This window comes from Sminthopsis crassicaudata, chromosome 5 (genome assembly GCF_048593235.1).
Source record: "Sminthopsis crassicaudata isolate SCR6 chromosome 5, ASM4859323v1, whole genome shotgun sequence".
Taxonomy (NCBI): domain Eukaryota; kingdom Metazoa; phylum Chordata; class Mammalia; order Dasyuromorphia; family Dasyuridae; genus Sminthopsis; species Sminthopsis crassicaudata.
The window spans coordinates 278,542,586-278,563,500 of record NC_133621.1 but is presented as its reverse complement, the minus strand read 5'-3'; the positions used below and the strand labels follow the sequence as shown (position 1 = coordinate 278,563,500).

At 36.3% G+C, this 20,915-nt stretch overlaps 1 long non-coding RNA gene across 1 annotated transcript in view; it reads left to right on the top strand.

Annotated features, from left to right (window-relative positions):
- The window catches only part of LOC141544715 (uncharacterized), a 327,704-nt gene extending 313,697 nt beyond the window's left edge, over positions 1–14,007 (top strand). Inside the window, exon 5 of the long non-coding RNA XR_012482766.1 lies at positions 10,443–14,007. This is a non-coding gene — a long non-coding RNA (uncharacterized LOC141544715). The remainder of the gene's footprint in view (positions 1–10,442) is intronic.
- The last annotated feature ends 6,908 nt before the right edge of the window (positions 14,008–20,915 follow it).

The following is a 20,915-nucleotide window of genomic DNA, read 5'->3' as shown; positions in this document are numbered from 1 at the left end:
AGAAGAAGAAAGAGAAGGAAGAGGAGGAGGAGAAGAAGAAAGAGAAGGAAAAGCAGAAGGAAGAAGAAGAGGAAGAGGAGGAGGAAGAGAGAAGGGAGGGAAAGAGAAGCTAGGGAGGGAAGGGGAGAAAAAGAGAAGGACAAAGGGAGAGAGAAAGAAAGAAGTTAGCTCAGAATCCAAGACAGCCTGGGGAAGAATAGGTATTAGAAGCTAAGAGGCACAGTGGATGTCTGTCAGAAAGACCTTAATTCAAATCCAGCTTTTGCTATCTGTATGACCCTGGGAAACTCTAGTAATCCTTTGTCTGCCTCAGTTCCTTTTTCTGTAAAATGGGAATAATAATAGCATCTGCCTCCCAGGATTATTGAGTTAATGCTTATAAAATGGCACATTGTCTGATAACCAGAAATGTGTTTCTTATGATCTCTGACTCATTTCATTAAACCACTCGATATAGCCACAGGCTCAGACACACCATCCTGGTCCCAGAACACTGTCTCAACTTCAAGACAGCAGATTAGCATGGATTAATGGAGTAACATTTGTGGAAATCCTTCATTAAACTTGCATATTACATATTGGCGACTGGCTTTCATGTCCTTTTTTGAGATCTACGCCTCTGACTCTCTACCAAGTACTAGAATCAGATCTATTACCTCCATCAGTCTAGCATTTCCTTAATAGTGTTTTGTCCTTGTCAGCCCAAAATTAGGAGGCTAGTCAAGGACTTAATAGATATTAAGTTCGATTGAGGCAACCATTGGAACAGAGGGGAGACTCTAGAATTCTACATTTAGAGCTAGAAGGGATTTTAACTATGTATCCTAACCCTCCCATTTTACAGATTTTTAAAACTTTTTTCTGTGTATCTCTGGACTCCTCTCAGAATAATTTTAGAGTTACCAACAATAAAAACAGGACAGCTAGGTAGTGCAGTAGATAGAGTACTAGGTCTGGAGTCAGGAAGACTCATCAAATCTAGTTTCAGGCACTTAGGGTCACAATACTTAGTAGATAGGAACTGTGATATGAAGATATGTACTAGAAAAAAACATAAATCAAAGTAATAATTCATATAAATGGAAATTTGGGTGGATGAATAGATCAAGATATTTTAACAGAATGCCACTTTGAGCAGTGGACAACCATCTACTTTATGATGAGAAATATAGTACTTAAGACAGCATATGAGTTCAAGTCTCTTCTGGATTGTCTGTCTACCATTTAGCCTGGGGATAATATACTCTAGAAAAGCCAACTTTTTGGCAAAGAACTGGAAACAAAGTAGATATGATTGATTGAGGGAGAACTAAATGAATTGTGATCTATAAATGTCATGGAATATTACTGAACCATAAAGAATTTAGGGAAGCATGGGAAGACTTACATGGAGTCAAATAAGCAGAACCAGGAAAACAATATATACAATAACTCTTGAAAATAGATACATATGAAGAAATTGAAGATCATAGAGGTTATGCAGTTTACATACTCATGATCATACCTGGCTAATACGCTTTTGTGGTTGGAATTTTGTATGTGTGTGAGAGGCAATGACGATAACATAATGATAATGATAATAACAACTGAATTCTGTATACTTGTAACAAACAAAACTTGAGCCTGGAGAAGAGTTGAAAAGATGTATCTCTTTCCCTCAATGGTAGAAGAGTGGGAACATGGATGTAAAACATTACATATGTCGTATGATATGATCGAGATGTTGATTGGATTTGCTGGACTGATTTTTCTTCCACTTTCTTTTTTAATCTTTGTTTCAGGGGATGCTTTATTGAGTCAGGGAAATAAAGAGGGATGCATTTGGAAAGGAATATATTGCTAAACATATCACTAAAAATAAGATATTAAAGAATTACCTAGAGGGCTATGAATAGTAAAATCTAAAAATAATAATAAACTGGAGATGTTGGCAAGAGATAATGTGAGAGGGGTGGAGGGAAGGTACAAAAACTTCCTCAAGGGAACAGTTGGGCAGCTCTGAAAGTAGGAAGAACATTGACACAGTGGCTGGACTGAGCTGGCAGGAGATTTACTATTACTTAAATGGCATCAGAATCCTGGGATGGCCACTGTACTGTAACAAATAATAATCATAATTAATATTTGCATAGTCATTTAGGGTCTATAAATTATTTCATTGAAGCCTCACGGCAACCCTTGAAAATAGATACATATGAAGAAATTGAAGATCATACATAGCTAATAAATTTTTGTTGTTGGGATTTTGTGCATGTGTGAGAGGCAACTGGGATTAAGTGACTTGCTTAGGGTCACACAGCCTAGTAAGTGTTATGTGCCTGAGACCACATTTGAATTCAGATCCTCCTGAGGCAGGATGTGTGCTTACATCTTTTTGACTTCTACCACTTGTAATCTCTCAAAATTCATTTGTCCTGCCCTTCAGGATAGAAAGGAGTTGGCTAGGGGTTGCAATAAACTTGAAAGTTTTCTCACAAGGTCATTGACCCACAAATCAACATCTTGACAGGTTTCTGGATGCTAAAGCTGTGGGGTTCCTATTTAGAAAGTTTTGGACAGTATTCATGAAATAAAAAAACCACCACCACTTCTGAGAAAAATCTAAAACCAAATCCTATGTGATTTTTGTGACCAAACATAGAGAAGATATGAGAAAATATAGATCTTTCCTTTTCTTTAGAGATGGGAAACTGGGTATAGAACATTGTTTATATTATCAGAACTGGAAAGAAAAGAGAGAGGGGAAAAAAGGCAAATAAGAGGAAGAGAGGAAAAATAGGGCATCACAGCCCCATGACCATATCTTGCTAGGAGAAATGTAGAAATGTAAAGGGAAGTTCAAGAGGATGTTGGAAGGGCAACTAGGAGATGTAGTAGATAGAGCACCAGCCCTGGAGTCAGGAGTACCTGAGTTCAAGTTTTATCTCAGATACTTACTAGTTGTGTGAACCTAGGTAAGTTAGTTAACCTAGATTGGGTCCAAAAAAAAAGGGGGGGGGGATGACAGTTTAATTAGAAATTGTCCCTTAATCAATACCAGGGATTATAAACTGCTTGGGTATCTGGGCATCTAGTACCAAGAGTGGATTATATCATAGACTGAAAGCTAGAAAAAAATTTTAGAGATCATCTAATCCAATGCTATCATTTTTCATATGAGTAATGTTAAATGACTTTATATAATTGAAGATTATACAAATTGTAATTGACAGAATTGGGATTCCAATTCATATCTTCTGATTCTTCACTCACTACTCTTTCCCCAATATCATGCTCCTATACCAGTAACTGGCAGACCAGATCTAGGAGACCCAGTTAAGTGGGTATCAAGTTTTTGGCTGGCAAGAGGGCTTGGTGAGTTGGGTGTCCATCATGTATTTAAATTATAGTTTTCATCAGTTCATCTGTTCACTCTCTATAATAATCTGGAATATAGAGGATAATGAAGAGGAACCAAAGAATCTAATTATACTTACCTCTGATGTTGAATAAACTATTGGGTAGTCTGAAAATATTTTAGTTCCTTCTGAATGTAAATGATTGAGAGATGTAATACTCATCCAAAATGGCAAATCCACACTTCAAATGCAGTTTTCACTGTGACTCACTTTTTTTTTTTTCTAATATTATAGAGTTATCTGTGGAAGGGAGTTTCCCTCTACAATGTATTTTCCACATAGCTACAAAAATGATATTCTGAATGTCACTCCCCTGTTCAAGAAACTCTGTTGACTACTTAGACTACCTCTAGAAACTCTGGTGATTACTTAGACTACCTCTAGAATCAAACACTTACTTCCATGTGGCATGTCAAGTCTTTGATAACCTAACTTCAACCCACCTCCCCAGATTTATCATTCTCCTTCAAGCTTTAGATCTTCATTAGCTCTCACTTGCTCTATTACAATGGTCTCTTTTTGGACTCATTGCCTCAGGCTTCTTTCCTCTCCAATTCAATGTCTCCATGATACTAAATTTGCTTTCTAAAAAATAGGTGTCTGCTCATGTTATTCTTCTGCTCAATAAGTTCCATGGAGTCTACATGGCTTCGATGAGTAAATATAAAGTCCTCTGATTGACATTTAAAGGTCTTAATAAATGGACCTTTCTAACTCTTCTCCTCTATAATCCAGCCACAGTGAACTAGTCACTCTTTGACACAATGATATTTCATCATTCCATGTCTTGTCTCCAGAGCTTTCCACTGTCTGTCTCCAATCCCTTGTCTCATCCAATGAATAAAATATACTTTCTTCTTATATCCAGTTCTTGGACTCATTGATTCCCTTCGAGACTTAGCTCAAGCATCATCTTCTACATGAAGCTTTTCCTAATGATTTTAGCTGCAAATGCCCTTCTTCTCTAATTACCTTGTATTCATTTCTTTTTTTTTTCTATTCTTTATATATGTAGATGTGAACATGCTGATTTCTCCATTAAAGTGGAAGATCCTTGAGGACAGGGAACTGTTTCACTTTTGTCTTTATCTCCAGCACATAGGCAGTGCTTAACAAATATCTCTTTGGATCAATGATGAACAATTGATTCGTGCTCTTCTTCAATATCTCACTTCCATGTCTTTGCACAGATTATATCTCATGCCTGGAATTCACTCTACTCTCCCCTCAGCCTCTTAGAATCCCTTTGTTATTTCAGTCATGTCCGATTCTTTGTGACCCCATTTGATATTTTCTTGACAAAGAAACTGAAGAGGCTTGCCTTTTCTTTCCCTAGCTCATTTTACAGATGAGGAAACTGAGGTAAACAAGGTTAAATGACTTGACCAAAGTCATATAGCCTGACTCCAAGCCCTGCATTCTATTCACTGTGCTACTTAGAAATCTCTCTCTCTCTCTCTCTCTCTCTCTCTCTCTCTCTCTCTCTCTCTCTCTCTCTCTCTTTCTCTCCATATATACACATACACACACACACACACACACACATATATATATGCATGAACTTGTATATATAATATACATACATATATACTACATATGTATTCTTATTCTCTTTTTTTTTTTTTGGAGGTTAAGTAATCTGCCCAGGGTCACACAGCTAGGAAGGGTTAAGTGTCTGAGACCAGATTTGAACTTGAGTCCTCCTAAATTCAAGGCTGGTGCTCTATCCACTGCGCCACCTAGTTGCCCCTCGGTCTCATATTTTCAATGGGAAATGCAGTTCAGATGAAAATATTTCCTTTCCCTTCCCTTCTTCATCTTTTTTATTTTCCTTCTTTGCTCCTTCTTCATCTTTTCATTCCCCTAAACAGCATTCAATAAATACTTATGTAATATTTATTTCCCCACACTTTAAAAATATCTATGAATCCTTGAAATTCTTGAGAAGTGACAGCATTTTCCTGGGATGAACTCAATTTTCCTGGATGGCATCCATTGAAATATTCAATATTTATATCTTCTCAATAGCAAGATGCCACCTGAAATTTTGGAGACACAGGCAAATGACCTTAGTTGGTACTTATAAGTAGGAAGTCTAAAAGCTGCTGTACTTTAAAGTCCAGAAACATTTTGGCTTAGTGTCAAGTCAAACATCAGTCTATGCTAAAGAACTTATGACAGAAAATTTTCAACAAGTTCTCTCTTCCAGTCTATTAAAGGACTTAATGGTTAGAGCTAGAAGGTGAGGAGAACTCACTTTGTGTCCCTTTCCCCTTGGTCATCCAAGGACACATTTGCCCATCACACTTCTTCTTTTCATTTTTAATTGCTGGAGCAAAGATACCCAGAGATCATTTGGCTTCAGCTCCATCTTTGTCACTGAGTTAGGTATGACACTCAGTACCATAGATCTAGAACTGAGAGGGACCTTCTAGATCATCTAATTCAACCCCACAATTTGAGATTAGTGAGCAAAGAGCATGTGTCTAAGTGTGCCAGAACATCCTGGAGAAATAGTACCATTGACTCACCTTTAAGATCAGGAGAAGACCAGTAGCAATAGCTCTTGCCAGGGTGTGCCATACATACAGCCAGTGCACCAGGCAGGTCTGTGCTTACAAAGGAAACACATGGGATCCAGAGAGATTATGGCTTACTGAAAATCACACAGGGGATTAGAAAGTGAGCCAAGATTCCAATTCAGATCCTGTGATTCCAGACATGTGGGTTCTTGCTTTACTCAGATGTGATCTTTATGATAGGTCAAAAAAAGAGGTTTGTTTTTTCTTTTTTTTTAAATATATTTGCTAAGTTTAAATGAGCAGATCAAGGGTAACTCAACTAAGCTGCCATTTTCTTCTACTTTTTGCCTTTCTTGATCCTTCTCTTCATTAATACATGTTCTCTTTCTTTGTATACTTGATAATTCAGGTACATTATACTCTACTTATAAATAAAATTTTAATTGGCAAGATTTTCCAGTATCTGAAATTTCTATTTTTTTTTTTTTTGAGGCAATTGGAGTAAAGTAACTTGCCCAGGGTCACATACCTAATAAGTATCTAAGGCTGGATTTAAACTCAAATCCTCCTGACTTCAGGGCCCATGCTCTATCTACTAAATCATCTACCTGCCTTCATATAATATCTGAAATTTCACATGAGTAATTTAAAGAATACTATAGTTTATTATAATAGGTAAGCACAACAGGAAATATGCCCCAGTTAAAATGAAACTCAAAAATATTTATTATGCCTCTACTGTATACAAATCAATCAAAGAATGAATGAAGTCATATAATCTGGTTTAGATTCATATTTTTATTTATTTTGTTAAACATGTCTCAGTTACATTTTAATCTGTTTGGGCTGCATCTGAGAGTTTTGTAGACTGCCTGTGGCCCAAGAATATTCCACTAAGATATAATTCTTTATGTAAAAATAAAAAATCACATCCATTTTATTTGCAAATTTGTTTTCATCTTTAATAAATGATAAAATTATATGTGTATCAAAGAACTGTTTTGAAATAAATTTCTTTATGATATATTATCAGTAAGTGGTTGAATTGTATACCTATTTTATACACTTATGTACCTGGGGTCATGTAAAAATTTCTCAGGTGAAATGGGGCTCCAAGGGGAAAAAGTTTAAGAAGTCCCGGGTTAGATGACCCTTAAAGAACCTTCCAGTTTAAGATCTATCAGACTATAAATGGTCAAAGGATATGAACGGACAATTTTCAGATGAAGAAATTAAAACCATTTCTAGTTATATGAAAAGGTGCTCTACATCATTATTGATCAGAGAAATGCAAATTAAGACAACTCTCAGGTATCACTAGACACCTCTCAGATTGACTAAAATGAGAGGAAAAGATAATGACAAATGTTGGAGGGGATGTGGGACATTAATACATTGTTGGTGGGGGCAGCTAGGTGGTGCAGTGGATAGAGCACCAGCCTTGAATTCAGGAGGACCCGAGTTCAAATCTGGTCTCAGACACTTAATACTTCCTAGCTGTGTGACCCTGGGCAAGTCACTTAACCTCAGCCTCAAAAAAAAAAAATACATTGTTGGTGGAATTATGAACTGTTTCAACATTCTGGAGAGCAATTTGGAACTATGCCCAAAGGGCTATTAAACTATGCATACCTTTTGATCCAGCAGTGTTTCTACTGGGCCTGTATCTCAAAGAGATCTTACAAAAGGAAAAAAGACCCACATGTGCAAAAATATTTGTGGCAGCTCTTTTTGTAGTGGAAAGAAACTGGAAACTGAGCGAATGCCCATAAATTGGAGAATGGCTGAATAAGTTATAGTATGTAAATGTATGGAATATTATTGTTCTGTAAGAAATGACCAGCAGGATGATTTCAGAAAGGCCTGGAGAGACTTACTTGAATTGATACTGAGTGAAATGAGCAGAACCAGGATATAATTGTACATGACAAGAAGATTATATGATGATCCATTCTGATAGACATGGTTCTTTCCAACAATGAAATGATGGATGCCAGTCTCAATGATCTTGGGATGAAAAGAGTCATATCCAGAGAGGACTGTAGGACTGAGTGTGGATCACAACCTAGCATTTTTCATTCTTTTTGTTATTGTTTGCTTGCATTTTGTTTTCTTTCTCATTTGTTCCCCTTTTTTATCTGATTTTCCTGGTGTAGCATAATATTTGTAGAAATAGGAATAAAAGAATTGCATGTTTAACATATATTGGATCACTTGCTGACTGGGTGAGAGGGTGAGGGAAGGGAAAAAATTAGAACACAGGGTTTTATAGGTATGGATGTTAAAAATTATCCATGTATATATTTTGAAAATAAAAAGCTTTAATTAAAAAAAAAAAAGATTTATCCCACTACCAACTCCTATTCCTATCAAAACACTCCAACCTAACAGACTTATTCTGTATAAAAAACACTGGCTATAAAATTTCTCCCCCAGCTTTCTGCTTCCCTTTTAATCTTGACAGCACTGGTTTTGTTTGTACAAACCCTTTTTAATTTAATGTAATTAAAATTATCTATTTTGCATTTCATAATGTTCTCTAGTTCTTGTTTAGTCATAAATTCCTCACTTCAAAGATCTGACAAGTAAACTATCCTTTGTCTTCCTAATTTGCTTATAGCATCACCCTTTATGTAACATTCACAAACCATGAACTCCTTGAAGTTGGTTCTTATCAACATCAATAATTGATTTAATAGTCATCCAAGTCTATTTCCCTAAGTTATGGAAAGAGAGACTGAGGAATCAAGAGATTTAGTTACTTGCCTATGGTCACATAGGTCTTAAGTAAGGGAATCAGAATCACAAGCCTCAATATGTCAAATATCAAAATCAAAGGTGTCTCTTCTACATCAGCTTGGCTCATCAATCTGATGACTTTTAGAGATCCCAAGTCATCCAGTAATTTCTAAGTCAATCAACAGATGAAAGGATCAGTTCCTAAGATCTGATTCCTACAGGACCAAATATATACACATCCAGGTTTTCACAAAAGATCTATCAAACATTATTCTCATTACAGAATGCATCTTTATTTTTTTGAAAAATCTGTTAAACAATAAACTATCCTTAACCTTCTATATTATAACATAAATAGAAAAAGAAAATGGGTTCATCACATGACTAAAGTAAGAGATGACCACTAGACAGTATACCTGCTCCATTGGAATCCTTGAAATGAGTAGGTAAATGAAGAAAAGCTTAGACCCTGGAATTCTCCATTGGGAGAATGAAAACACTGTTCCTGGAATTGGAGGATCTGAATTCTTGAATTGTTATCCATGTTATTGGTAACAGCCCTAAAAATAATCTCATTTCCCTTGACCTTCAGTTTACTTCTCTGGAAAACAAAGATGGTTGAATTAGATATTTAGGGAATCTTTTCCATATCATGATCCTATGATCTTAAATTTCTTCAGAGAATATTCATAGTAATGAGATCACCAATTAATGAAACAACTAAGTAAAAAAGTGCTGGTTTTGGAATCAAGAAGACGAATTCAAATCCTACACCAGATACAAGCAAAATAATCCTAAAAAATTGTTAAACTTCTCAGCCTCTTCTTCATATATAAAATGTAAATAATAATAGTATCTACATCCCAGGATTATTGTGAGGATTAAATAAAATAAAATATGTAACCCAGGTTTTGTATATGTATCACATATAAAGAAAATTCTTTGACAACGTTAAAAGTCTATATAAATTTTATTATTCAGTCATGGCTTGTGAGAGTTGGATGAGATTTTAGTTTCCACAAAGTTACGTAAAAAAAATCAGAGAAATGAAACTTAAATCAGAGAATGAAACTGAAACTTAAGATGCTGACTTGGAACAAAAGAAGCAAAACTTAAAGAGGGATTGCTAACATAATCACTCATGGGGAACTATGAGCAAATAAAGTGACTGCCAATAGGAGATGTAATCAGGGGTGGAGAGTTATGCTCATGTGGGGGAGTTAGGTCTTTCAAATAGGCTGTAACCTCTGTAATACCCAGCCAATGGGGGAAGGGAGGGAGAGAGTAGGGAGAACAGAGAGAGATTTATGTTTCCAGGGATAGTGAATAAAAGGCCATACTTTTGCACAAGAGTGCCCCTACTAGCTTAGAACCTGCTCTTGAAAGAACATAAAATCAAATCTTTCCTGGATTCATCATTAAATTAGTGGAGTTCTTGGTAAGGTCTTTTACAGTCTGATTCTTCATGACTCCATTTGGGGTTTTTTTGATAAAGGTACTGAAGTGATTCACTATTTCCTTCTCCAGAAGATTTTTACAGACAAAACAAAAAACAAAAAACAACCAGAGGCAAACAGAGTTTAGTGGCTTGCCAAGGCCATACAGATGATAAGCGTTTGAGGTTCAACCTTGGGTCCAGCATTCCATCCACTCTACCATCTACTTTGAATATTTGAGAATGATGGAAAAAAATAGATTAAAACGCACCTTTATAGGAATATACCTCTAGGGTAAAAGGGTTGCTTGCATTATTATATTAATACTATACATTTGTCCTTCAAAGGGAAGTCATCTGCCCAGGACTGACAGACCCTCATCTTTTTTCTTTGATCCAACGGCCCCAATACATCAATGAGGAACAGTTTGGCCAAGAAGGGACCAAGATTCCACGGAAAGCACTCAGGATCTGCTGCATCCTGTGCGAGGTTGTTTTGACCAGATCTTCTGTCCCAGTTACTGCCACCTACACAAGCAGAGAAAGGGGATTTGCTTTAAACGAATAAATAAACAAAAGGCAACAGACAGCTGGGAAAGAAGAGCTGGGAACAATAGTTCTTTTAAATCCCTTCCCACTTCCCACTTCCATTTAGTAGAATTTGCAAAATGTGAAGCTCTGTGTACAGTTTTGTGTTCCTCTGATTAATTATACCCTGTCTCTCAGTAACTGCACAGCCATTTAATTGATCTGTTGATATCTGTGTGCATTTTTCTTTGCTAATGGTTAATGAGTTTAATTACTTTTGCTATGTTAGAGGACTGATCTTAACAGTTCAGAGAAGGAACTTGATTTTAAAAGGGAAAAACAAAGTGGAAGAGGAGGCAGTAGCTATGTGAGCTTTTCTTTTTCTCTGAGTCAAAGTAAGGAGGGGGAAAAACTCAAACCCAAGGAGTTTGGATAGCCAAAGCTTTCAGCTGCGGTCTGAATGTCTGTGAAGAAATGTATCTAACCTAGTTATGTCAGATTATATTATTGTACCTTAGAATTCTCAACCTGGAAGGGACCTCAGAATTACAGGATTTTCAAAAAGCACATAATTCGGGTCAGGATGAATAAGGTAATAGACTGATTTAATCATGTAAAGCTAACTATGTGAGAGCATATTACATGGATGGCTAAACATGGTGACAGCAGAATATAATTTATTCAAGAACTGCTCTGCGTTTTTATAACCACATTTGGAACAAGTGAATTAGAAGAGGAAAAAACAAAACAAAACTGGCTAACATCTTTTCCATGATGTGGTTGAAGACAGCAAATTTGGGACTAATTGTGCAAATGAGCTGAAAATAATATTTTAATGAAAATCACATTATGCTATAGCAGTCCAAGGGATTAACCACATGAGTCTGAAGGGAACTTTGGTTAGATTTTCTTTGGCATCACACATATATTGACTTGGTAAGATTTTTAAATAGCTGAGAACATCAAATCTCTTGATTTACTGTCTTGGACAAGCCAATCTAAAATTGTAATTTGAATTTAATGGTGAGTGTCTTTAAATATACACAAACTCTCCAGTTCACAAAAACAAATGTGACATTGTGGAGTTTTGACTTTGAAAACAATATGAGTTGGAAATAATTGAAAACAAAACCTGCAAGCACAGCAGTACTCAGCAGTCAGCTCAGTCTTGGCTAAGTGGGTCATGCCTCAATATGGAATCTTCATTATGAAAGATTTGGTCCTTGGAATTCTACACAATACAGTTACCTAATGCCTTAGATTTTCCTGCAAACTAGGTGCCTTCATTGTTCAGCTGTTTCTTTTTGGGTTTTGTTTTTTGTTTTTTTAAGTCTCCTATAGCAACACACTCTATTTTAAAAACAAACAAACAAGTACAACTATCTCTGGCAAAAAGTTTTATGGCTTAAAGTCTTCCCAGTAATCCCAGGCACATGCCCAGAAGGTCAAGATACCTCAATGCCCTGGGCTATACCAACCATAAAATAGAATCATAAGTTATAAGTTATAAGAAGCTTTAAATATCTAATACAATCTCTCACCCAGTGCAGAAATCCCTCCCAACGCATACAGGCGAACATACACTTTTTTAAAATAATAATTGTCTTTATTTTTTTTGGCTTGGTGAGTTGAAGTTGGTGTATACTCTAGGTACTTAATTAGTGTTTACTCAACTGAGTTCCTGAAAGATCATCAACTGTTTCGAATACCTCCATGATAGCTGTCTTACTATTTTGTAATTCAACCAATTCCAATGCTGAAAAAATATCTTAGAAAATTATTTTCTTTGTTTAAGAAAAACCTAAATCCTTCTTAAGCATGAAGTGTTATACCAATGTGTTATTAATTATAAATATAAAAATAACTATTATTGTCATTAATTTAGACTCTCCTCATTTTTTAATGAGTCTAGATAGATTAGACTTGTGAATTCATTTCAAATGACTCCCCACTCTGTGGTCACTTGTCATACCTCATCATTATTTTTTGGACCTATTGCCTCCAGGGAAAGGGAAATATTAGATCAAGAGTAAAAGGCCTTTACAAAAAAAATGTCCAGAGTTATTAGAATGGAAACAAACTTATGCTACATCCTATTCCCTTTCTTCTTCAAGACATGTGACAATGAGTTGCCTCAAACGACATTCAACCAAAGAATTGCCTTGTATTGTCCATCTCACTCTTCATGAACATCCCTAAATACTACACTCTGTAGCAGTCTTAGAGCACTCATTTTAAAAACTGATAAGAAGGGAAATTTTGTGACTTAATGGATGTAAGAATCTTCCAGAAGAGGAAGTTCCCTTCCTAAATGCAGATTGTCAACCAGTCTCCAACAGTAAAATGTTGCTGGGAGGTTTTGAGAGATTTAGCTTATCTAAGTTCATACTCTAAACACTGGAGTATGTGTCAGAAGTAGAATGCAAGCCTAGCTCTCTTGACTTGTATAGTCCAGCATTCTTTTCATTACACCATAGGATTTCATAATCTGTCCCACATGACTTATTGCCAACTCCACCTAGATATCCCATTAAAAATCATACATGTCAAAAAAACTGAAAATTAAAGAGTTAGAAATTATTGCTGCCTCTCTTGAAATGCTCACTGCTTCTTGTGTTCTCCTTTACTGCCAAAAACCACTCCATTATCCCAAGATTCCTAGATGGCCATGGGCCAGGGGGAAATGATCTGAACTTGGAGTAATAGAACTGGTTCTTATTACCTATGTGATCTTAGATAAGATCAGAGCTTTCTTATTTGTAAAATGAGGGAATTGGACTAGGTAACCTACTACAAAGGTCATTGTTCTTCCCTTCCTCATTCCCTTCCTCTCTTTTTCCTTCTTCCTTCCTTCCTTCCTTTCTTCCTTTTTCTTTCTTTCTTTCTCTTTTTTCCCCTCCTCCTCTCTTTTTCTTCCTTTCCTTATGTCCCTCCTAACATTCTCCCCTCATCCTTCCTCCCTACTTCATTACTTCCTTTCTCCTCTCCTTTTCTTCCTTCTTTCCTTCATTTTCCTTTCCATATCCATTCCTTAAAAAGTCCTAATAATATCTTTTTATTTCTCTAGCCACAAGCAACCATAGGTCACATCCTTATCATCTTATTCAATGAAGTAGACTTACTAGAAGTTTTCCCTTTGCAAGGGTCTGCAATATCTCCCCCATCCCACCTATTTTTCAGAATACTAGGATCCTGTTATAGAAATATAAGGGATTTTTAGAGGTTATATAATCCTACCCCCTAATTTTACAGAGGAGGAAACTGAGACCCAGATAAACTGATTTGCTCAAGATCATACAGAAAGTGGCAAAAATAGATATATGAACTCTCCTTCTTACTTAAGTTCCATGTTCTTTTTGGACAGTAGTTCCATATCAACTTAATGCTATTTCCATAAAGTTACTTCTTGCTCAAGAATATAACATGTTTATTATCTATCAGTTCAGTGTTTTTACCTCTCTGTTAGGAATTCCGGAATTTTGGGTAAGTGTTTTTATTATTCTCATTTTATATATAAGAAAATTGAGGCAGACAAGTTAAGTAGTCTGCCCTATTGCAAGTGCTTGATAAATGGTAGTTGATAGATTGATTGCATATTTGAAAATAGAATATAGAAATCTAGATTTAGAGCTGGAAGGGGACTTAGGTTATAAATTTCATCCTTGCCCCTTTATTTTACAGTTAAGGAAGTGAAACTCAGTAAGTTTATGAGGTAGGATTTGAACTCAGGTCTTCTATCCTCTGAATCCTCTAGCTCTCTTTGGCTTCCTACTACATTTCTTACCATCAGAGATATAATCATAAGGAAGGGGAGTATTAAATGACCTTCTTCAGGGATGATTCAGGACATTAAAAAATAGTCAAAGTGCTGAGACATAGGATTTTAATATGACTGGAGGCTAGTCTGAGTTCTGTGAGAGCAGTTGTGTGGGATTGTTTGTAGTGACTTCTGATGAGGTTCCAGTTGGAGGAGACAGATGGCTTCTGAAGATGGGAGTGCCCTGAGAGAATCAATGAAGGTGAAGGGAGAAACTGAGGACAGATCCCAATGAATCCCATGTTTATTCAGAACCTAGGAAAGCAGCCTTTCAGCAAATGTTTATATATCCTATTGGAGAGAATGTTTTCTGGTTATTAAATATCACATACTATTTATTGTATGCATTAAAATGTCATATGTAACATTCTGGCATATATCTGCTTCCATAAAGAGCTGCCTTTCTTGTGCCAGCATCATATCATTGGTGCTGGTGCAAAACAGCTCATCCAGAAGGAAGTCAAGTTAGCCAGAAGGCAGGAGCTCAGAGCTGACTTTGATTGGATAGATCAATAAATAGACAACAAGAGGGATGGGAGCTCCCTGCCTCCTACCAGTTAATAGCTATTAGAACTACTTGAAATTTAAAGGAATATTTTGTGAGCTAAACTTACATTTACTTTCTCTTTCAGGAGGAAAATGCCTGAAGGGCTGGGGTGGTACAAGGCACCTTAACCCTTTAACATTGTTCTTCTTTGCCTATTTCCAACTTGCTTTTGGAATTTAGGAAAACCCTTGAAGGTGATAGATGGAATATGGATAATATCCCACTTAACCTGTCCTAGTGTTATAGTGAACAGCTGGAAATAACCAAAAATTATTTCTTCCTTGGCATGTATCCTTGGAGCTGAGATTCAAAGGAGAGCCCAAAAGATTGAGGTTTCAGATCAGTGCCACAAAGTGTCTCAAAAGAATTTGCAGGCTGAAACCCGTCTCCACGTCTAGGGGCAAAGTTTATTATTATTGTAATGCTAATTGAAGTGGGCTAATTTCCAAAATAATTTAGCAAAGAACCAGGAGCAAGAAGATAAATTTATCAGAAAAAGAGAGAGACTAGAAGCTTCATGTACTTATTTGTTAATGTTATGGCTTACAGGCAGGTTTGAGGGGTGGTCTATTCACTATTACCTCAGGAACTTTGTTATCACTGACCAACTGATTTTATCTGACAGTCAGCAATGTTCGCAGGATTATAGTACTCCCAACTAAGGGAAAAATATATATAACCACATTACTTCCAAGACTAAATAGTCTTAGAGTTATTGCTACATTTCCCCTAGAAGCTGCATCCCACCAACAATACTTGTATGATCTTGGACAAGGCACAATTTCCCTAGAGCTCAGTTCCCTCATCTGTAAAAATAGCTGACCCTTATCATTTCTACATTTCTGACCCTATGAATACCTTCCATTACCTCAGTTACATGAGGTATATTCAGAAAGTTTTAAATGGCCTCTCTGTTCATTGATGGTTGAAGAGAACAGGATGTCTTCCTTCAATAGTCTGTAGCCAAAAGGAAGAAACAACCATTCTGAAGGAAGCCTGTGAAAACCAGTCCTTGTAATCTAAGAATCTCAGGACACTGAGCTGCTTTCACAAGAAAACCTGAAGCACAGAATAAATTCCAGTCTGAGCCAAGAACTGAACTCAGATTGTCTCCAATTTCTGAACCAGTAGTTTTTAAGACAACAACAACAAAAGCATTTACTCCAGACACAAGTTTCAGTGGTCAACCTCTGGACAATGCCTTGAAAATGAGGTTGTTCTAAACATGGCGCAAGATAAAGGACAAAAGAAATGCACTGGGTCATGAACATGCTTAATTAGTCAACCAGTTAAGTCGATTCAACTATTGTTCGTCCTTCATTACTGAAGAGAACAGGAAGGTGATGCTGGGACATGCAAGTGAATTATATTTAAGTGATAGAGGGATATGCAAGGTCACCTGCTTCACTTTTTCCTGCAGTAGCATCTGGATCCAGTGGCCAGATATAGATCAGGATGGATAGAGAAAGCTCTGGATGCAGTGGGAGCCCTTGACCTTTTTAAAGTTAAGGTCTTTAACAGATCTTGGTTTAACTGAGACCACAGTCATTTAGTGATTAAGGCTAGATAGCCTCTTTCATCTTTCTGTTTTGGCCAGAAACTTTGAAGGTCTTTTCCTCCCAGAACCAAAAGGAGATGGGGAGAAAATGCAATGGATAGAGTGTTGGGCTTGGGGTCCTGAGTTCAAATGTGCCCTCAGACACTTGTTTGATGAGTGACCCTAGGCAAGTCACTTAACCGTATTTGCCTCACTTGACTCACCTGTAAAATGAGCTGGAGAAAGAAATGGCAAACCACTCAAGGTTCTTTGCCAGAAAACCCCAAATGGATCATAGATAGGCATGACTGAAAAACAACTGAATAAGAAAGATTCCTATCACAAATTCCCAGCACAGAGGAGCCATTTAATAGATCTTTATTGATTGATTAATTCTGAGAAATATTCCAAGATAAATGATCTTCTAAATTTTTTTGAATGTACTTATTGAGAAGAAATCAACATTGTATAAATGTGAGTTTTTCCAACACTTTCAATGAAAGAAATATTCATTTCAGTTGGATTCTAGTCATTCTTATTTGGAAGCATCCATACAACCATGTGAAAAATGGATGGGCGTTTGGTTTCCACAGTTATGAAAATTAAATTAAAGAAATAAAACTGAAATTTAAAAAAATGAAACTAGTAAGGATATCAAGGAATAATCAAGAGTGGAGGTTTATTCTTCTTCCAAAAGAATGTAAGATCCTTGGAGGCAGGGACTGACTTTTGTAATCAGAAATGATGGCCTGAGATTCGAAAAGAATCTTTTGTTCTTTGTTCTTAGCCCTCTTCTCTTAGCTTCCCAGTCTAGAATGTAAGCTCCTTAGGAGCAGGGACTGCCTATGTAATAAGGGGTGGAGATTCATATTATGTAACTTCTGTAGCATCCAACTTATAGGGAATCAGGAAATAAAATGCTGCCTTTTGGAGTTTTAAAGGTGTATCTATTCACCTAGGCACCCATTCCTGCAAAAATGTAAAATAAATCTTCCTTGCATTCATCAGTGAGTCAGTGAAGTTCTTGGTAAAATATTTTGTTTCTTACAAATGGGGGATCTATTTGAGATCCAAACATTATGAGATGGAAGTAAGTCCCATTGAAACATGAAGAGACTCATCCTATTGATTTCAATAGCTCAACTCGGGCTTTTCTCAATCACAAATTGTCCAAGATCCCAGGATCATGTTGGTAAGAGAAAGAAAAGGAATTTAAAAGCACTTTGTGTTTGTGTGAATTTATTTTGTCTTCTATGTTTCAATCAGCTGAATTACAAAATAAAAGAAATGGTTATTTTAGAGTTTAACAAGGCTTGTTTTGTGAACAAAATAACCTGAATTTTTCTTAAGTTTTCAAGGTTCTCTCCCTAGAGGGAAATGGCCAGCATTGTGCTGCATGTGAACTTATGTCCAGTCCAGCCTCTCCAAAGAACTGTAGGCTATCCCCAAAACCCCATGTTCTCTAGTCAGCCTCAGTTGGGTCCCTATGTTCTCCAGTTCCTCAGAATTCCAAAACCCTTTTTCAGAGTGATAAGGTCAAAAAGAGATAGCCCAAGATAAAAATAATTAACAGGAAATTCTTGTCTGAGGAGAGGTTAAAGGAGATAATTTGAGACACAAATAATTAAGAGAAATTCCTGTCTTATTTACAAATATCTCCAGAACCTCTTGGATAACATCTCTGTGCAAACTTTGTTTTATGGCCTTGGTTATATATAAAATGAATTTCTAAAATTCTGTTTTTGGCACTCGGTGTCCTGGCCTTGTGCCCGCCAACTTTGGTTTGTGCCTAAGCTGCCCTTGGTTACTTTGGGGAAGGAGAGAGAGGTAATCAGACAACCAGAAAAAGAGCTGATCCATCTCGGCTTAGAGCCTCAATTTCTCCTCATCAAGACCACTCTGGATTCTGTAAAAGGCTTCTGTAAAAGGCTTGGGGAAATCTAGGGAAATCCATTTTACACTTTAAGATCTTTCCTCCTTCCCCATACAGTAGTCTACATAGGGAAAAATACAAAATTTAGATGGGGAGATAGGAGCCATTGCCATTTTACTCCTAGGGACTTGTTTCTCCATCTCAGGTCTCAAATAGTTTACTGCCATTTCAAAAATTTCAGACAATCTAGGAGAATGGAATTTTTGAGATGGAAAAATAATTTTCTCCGAACAATGTGATATAAACTATTGTGCATTTAAATTTAAGTTGTATGTGATAGAATTACTTTCAATTAATGTATTTGGGAATAAGATTTTAGAAATATTTGTGCATTAATATTGAAGTATTGCTACTAGAAGTTTAAATCTGTATTTGATTTGAAGTATTAAAAAAAAAGATTATTAAAACAAAGTTCTCTGGTAACTTACCTAAAGAGGTCACATGTTTATATCTACTAATTAGATGAAACATGTTGCTTTCTAAATATTTCTAAATACATTGGCCTATATTGGACAATTTATAAAAATTATGAGCTATGCTTTAAAACTTTGTCAGCTCTGCTGGACATATAACTTTTATAAAATTTGGTCCAAAGTTATTTAGATATTATCTATATGTAAATCTTAAAGTTTAAAAAAGGTGGTTTTAAAAACAAGGGAGAAGAAGAAAGATTGATTTGCAAAAGAAATTGATAGTTTGAATGGAACATCCAGTTAGAATCTCACAAGCTATAATATTTATTTTTAAAATACCTTTTTTTTTCAATTGGCATATGTTAAAACTGGAAACTTGATTATAAATTATATGAGATTCCAAATCATTTTTGTGATAGGCTACATTATGTCTATTTGGCTATCACTTATGAAAATTGTGAGATCACTAATTAAGAAATTTCATATATATATTATACAATATTGTTATTGTCTGATATTGAAACCTAAAATTGATAAGTACTATTGATGTGGATTATGATGGTGGGCAAAGAGAAAGCAATGGGATATTGGGCACAGAGAGGAACAGGATGTTGGGCTAACACCATGTGGTTTGAGGACCCAAAAATGATGTGAGTTATGTAGACAGCAGAAAGTGATAGGAAACAAAGTTGGGACTTGGTCACATGAAGAATTCATAGTGGCCATTCTTTTTGACAGAAGATAGGATTTATTTAGCTATATTATTCAAGAGGTTACAAACAAAATGGAAGGATATCAGGAATGGTAAATATGACTTAGAGCAGATCATAGAAAAGAGTTTTAATAATGGAAAGGGCAAGTTCTGAGTGGAACTTTGCCATTTACCAGGAGAAAGGAAACACCATGAGGTTGGGGCATGACATTAGCTGGCAGGCTAAATCCTGAAAGGGACTTAGCACCTTAAAAGAAGTGGATCAGGAGAAATATGTGGCTTGGGGAAAGGGAAAAGGGAAAGACAACCCTGGGGACAGAGTGCCTTGGTGGACTGAGCCAAAGGAAAGTAGCAGTCTTGGGATGACCCATAAGTAGATTTTATAGGGAAAATTTAACCTCAGGGACATGACTGAGATTTCTGATAAGGCATGGCAAGGTGAAACTGTGGGTCTCAGGAATTTGACATAAATTGGATTTCAAACTAGACACCTCCTCAAAGGGATCTCTATTAGAGGAGATTCTTCCTGTCTGCCTCAGTTGCTGTTGGAAAGGCCCAGATGAACTTAACCCCTGCTCTGGGGTCCATTCCCCTGGTATATTAATTTACCAGGTTTGGAAAAAGCTTGGTTCTGGGTGTAGAGTTCCAGTTTCTTCACCTTTAGGTTTCTGAAGCTTTTTGATTGGGATTTTTGCTAGTTAATCTGAAATTTGGGATTGAAAACTGTATGTTAGTTATTTGCATGATCTGTTGGTTTGGGGAGGGTGAAGGGTTAGTTTTCCCCCACTGAGTGTGGCTGCTCCTTAGAAATGAAAAAACTAACCTACTGACTGGAATTTACCTCCTAACTTCTGCCCCTATCCCTCTGCTGGTTAAATGAAATTTCTTTAACATTAATTGCTTCTATTATTTAAAAGAATAGTTTACTTTTACATGGTGTTAATAAATGAATATTTGTTTTTATTTTTCAATTCTGTAGTTATTTTAAGGCAAAGTAATTTGTGATACTATATCAGAGGTTCTACTGCTTAGCAATGCAAGGAACTTCTAAGATTTCTGGTTAATTGCAAATTCTTGAAGTACCTAGAGCAGGATTTCAACCTGACAGTACGGCCTGCAACTAGTTTTGGCTGGGCTTTGCAGGCACAAAGGATAGAAAGTTTAGGATCTAAACCTCTGATTACGGAAATTTGCTATGGAGATGAAGTCTCTTGGGATTATAATTAATACTGTTTTGAGTTTTAAATTTGGGAATGATTATTTGAATTAAGTTAGTAATCCACCATTTGAGAGAAATATCATTAAGTTACTCAGATTCCTGAGTTGGATTTAAG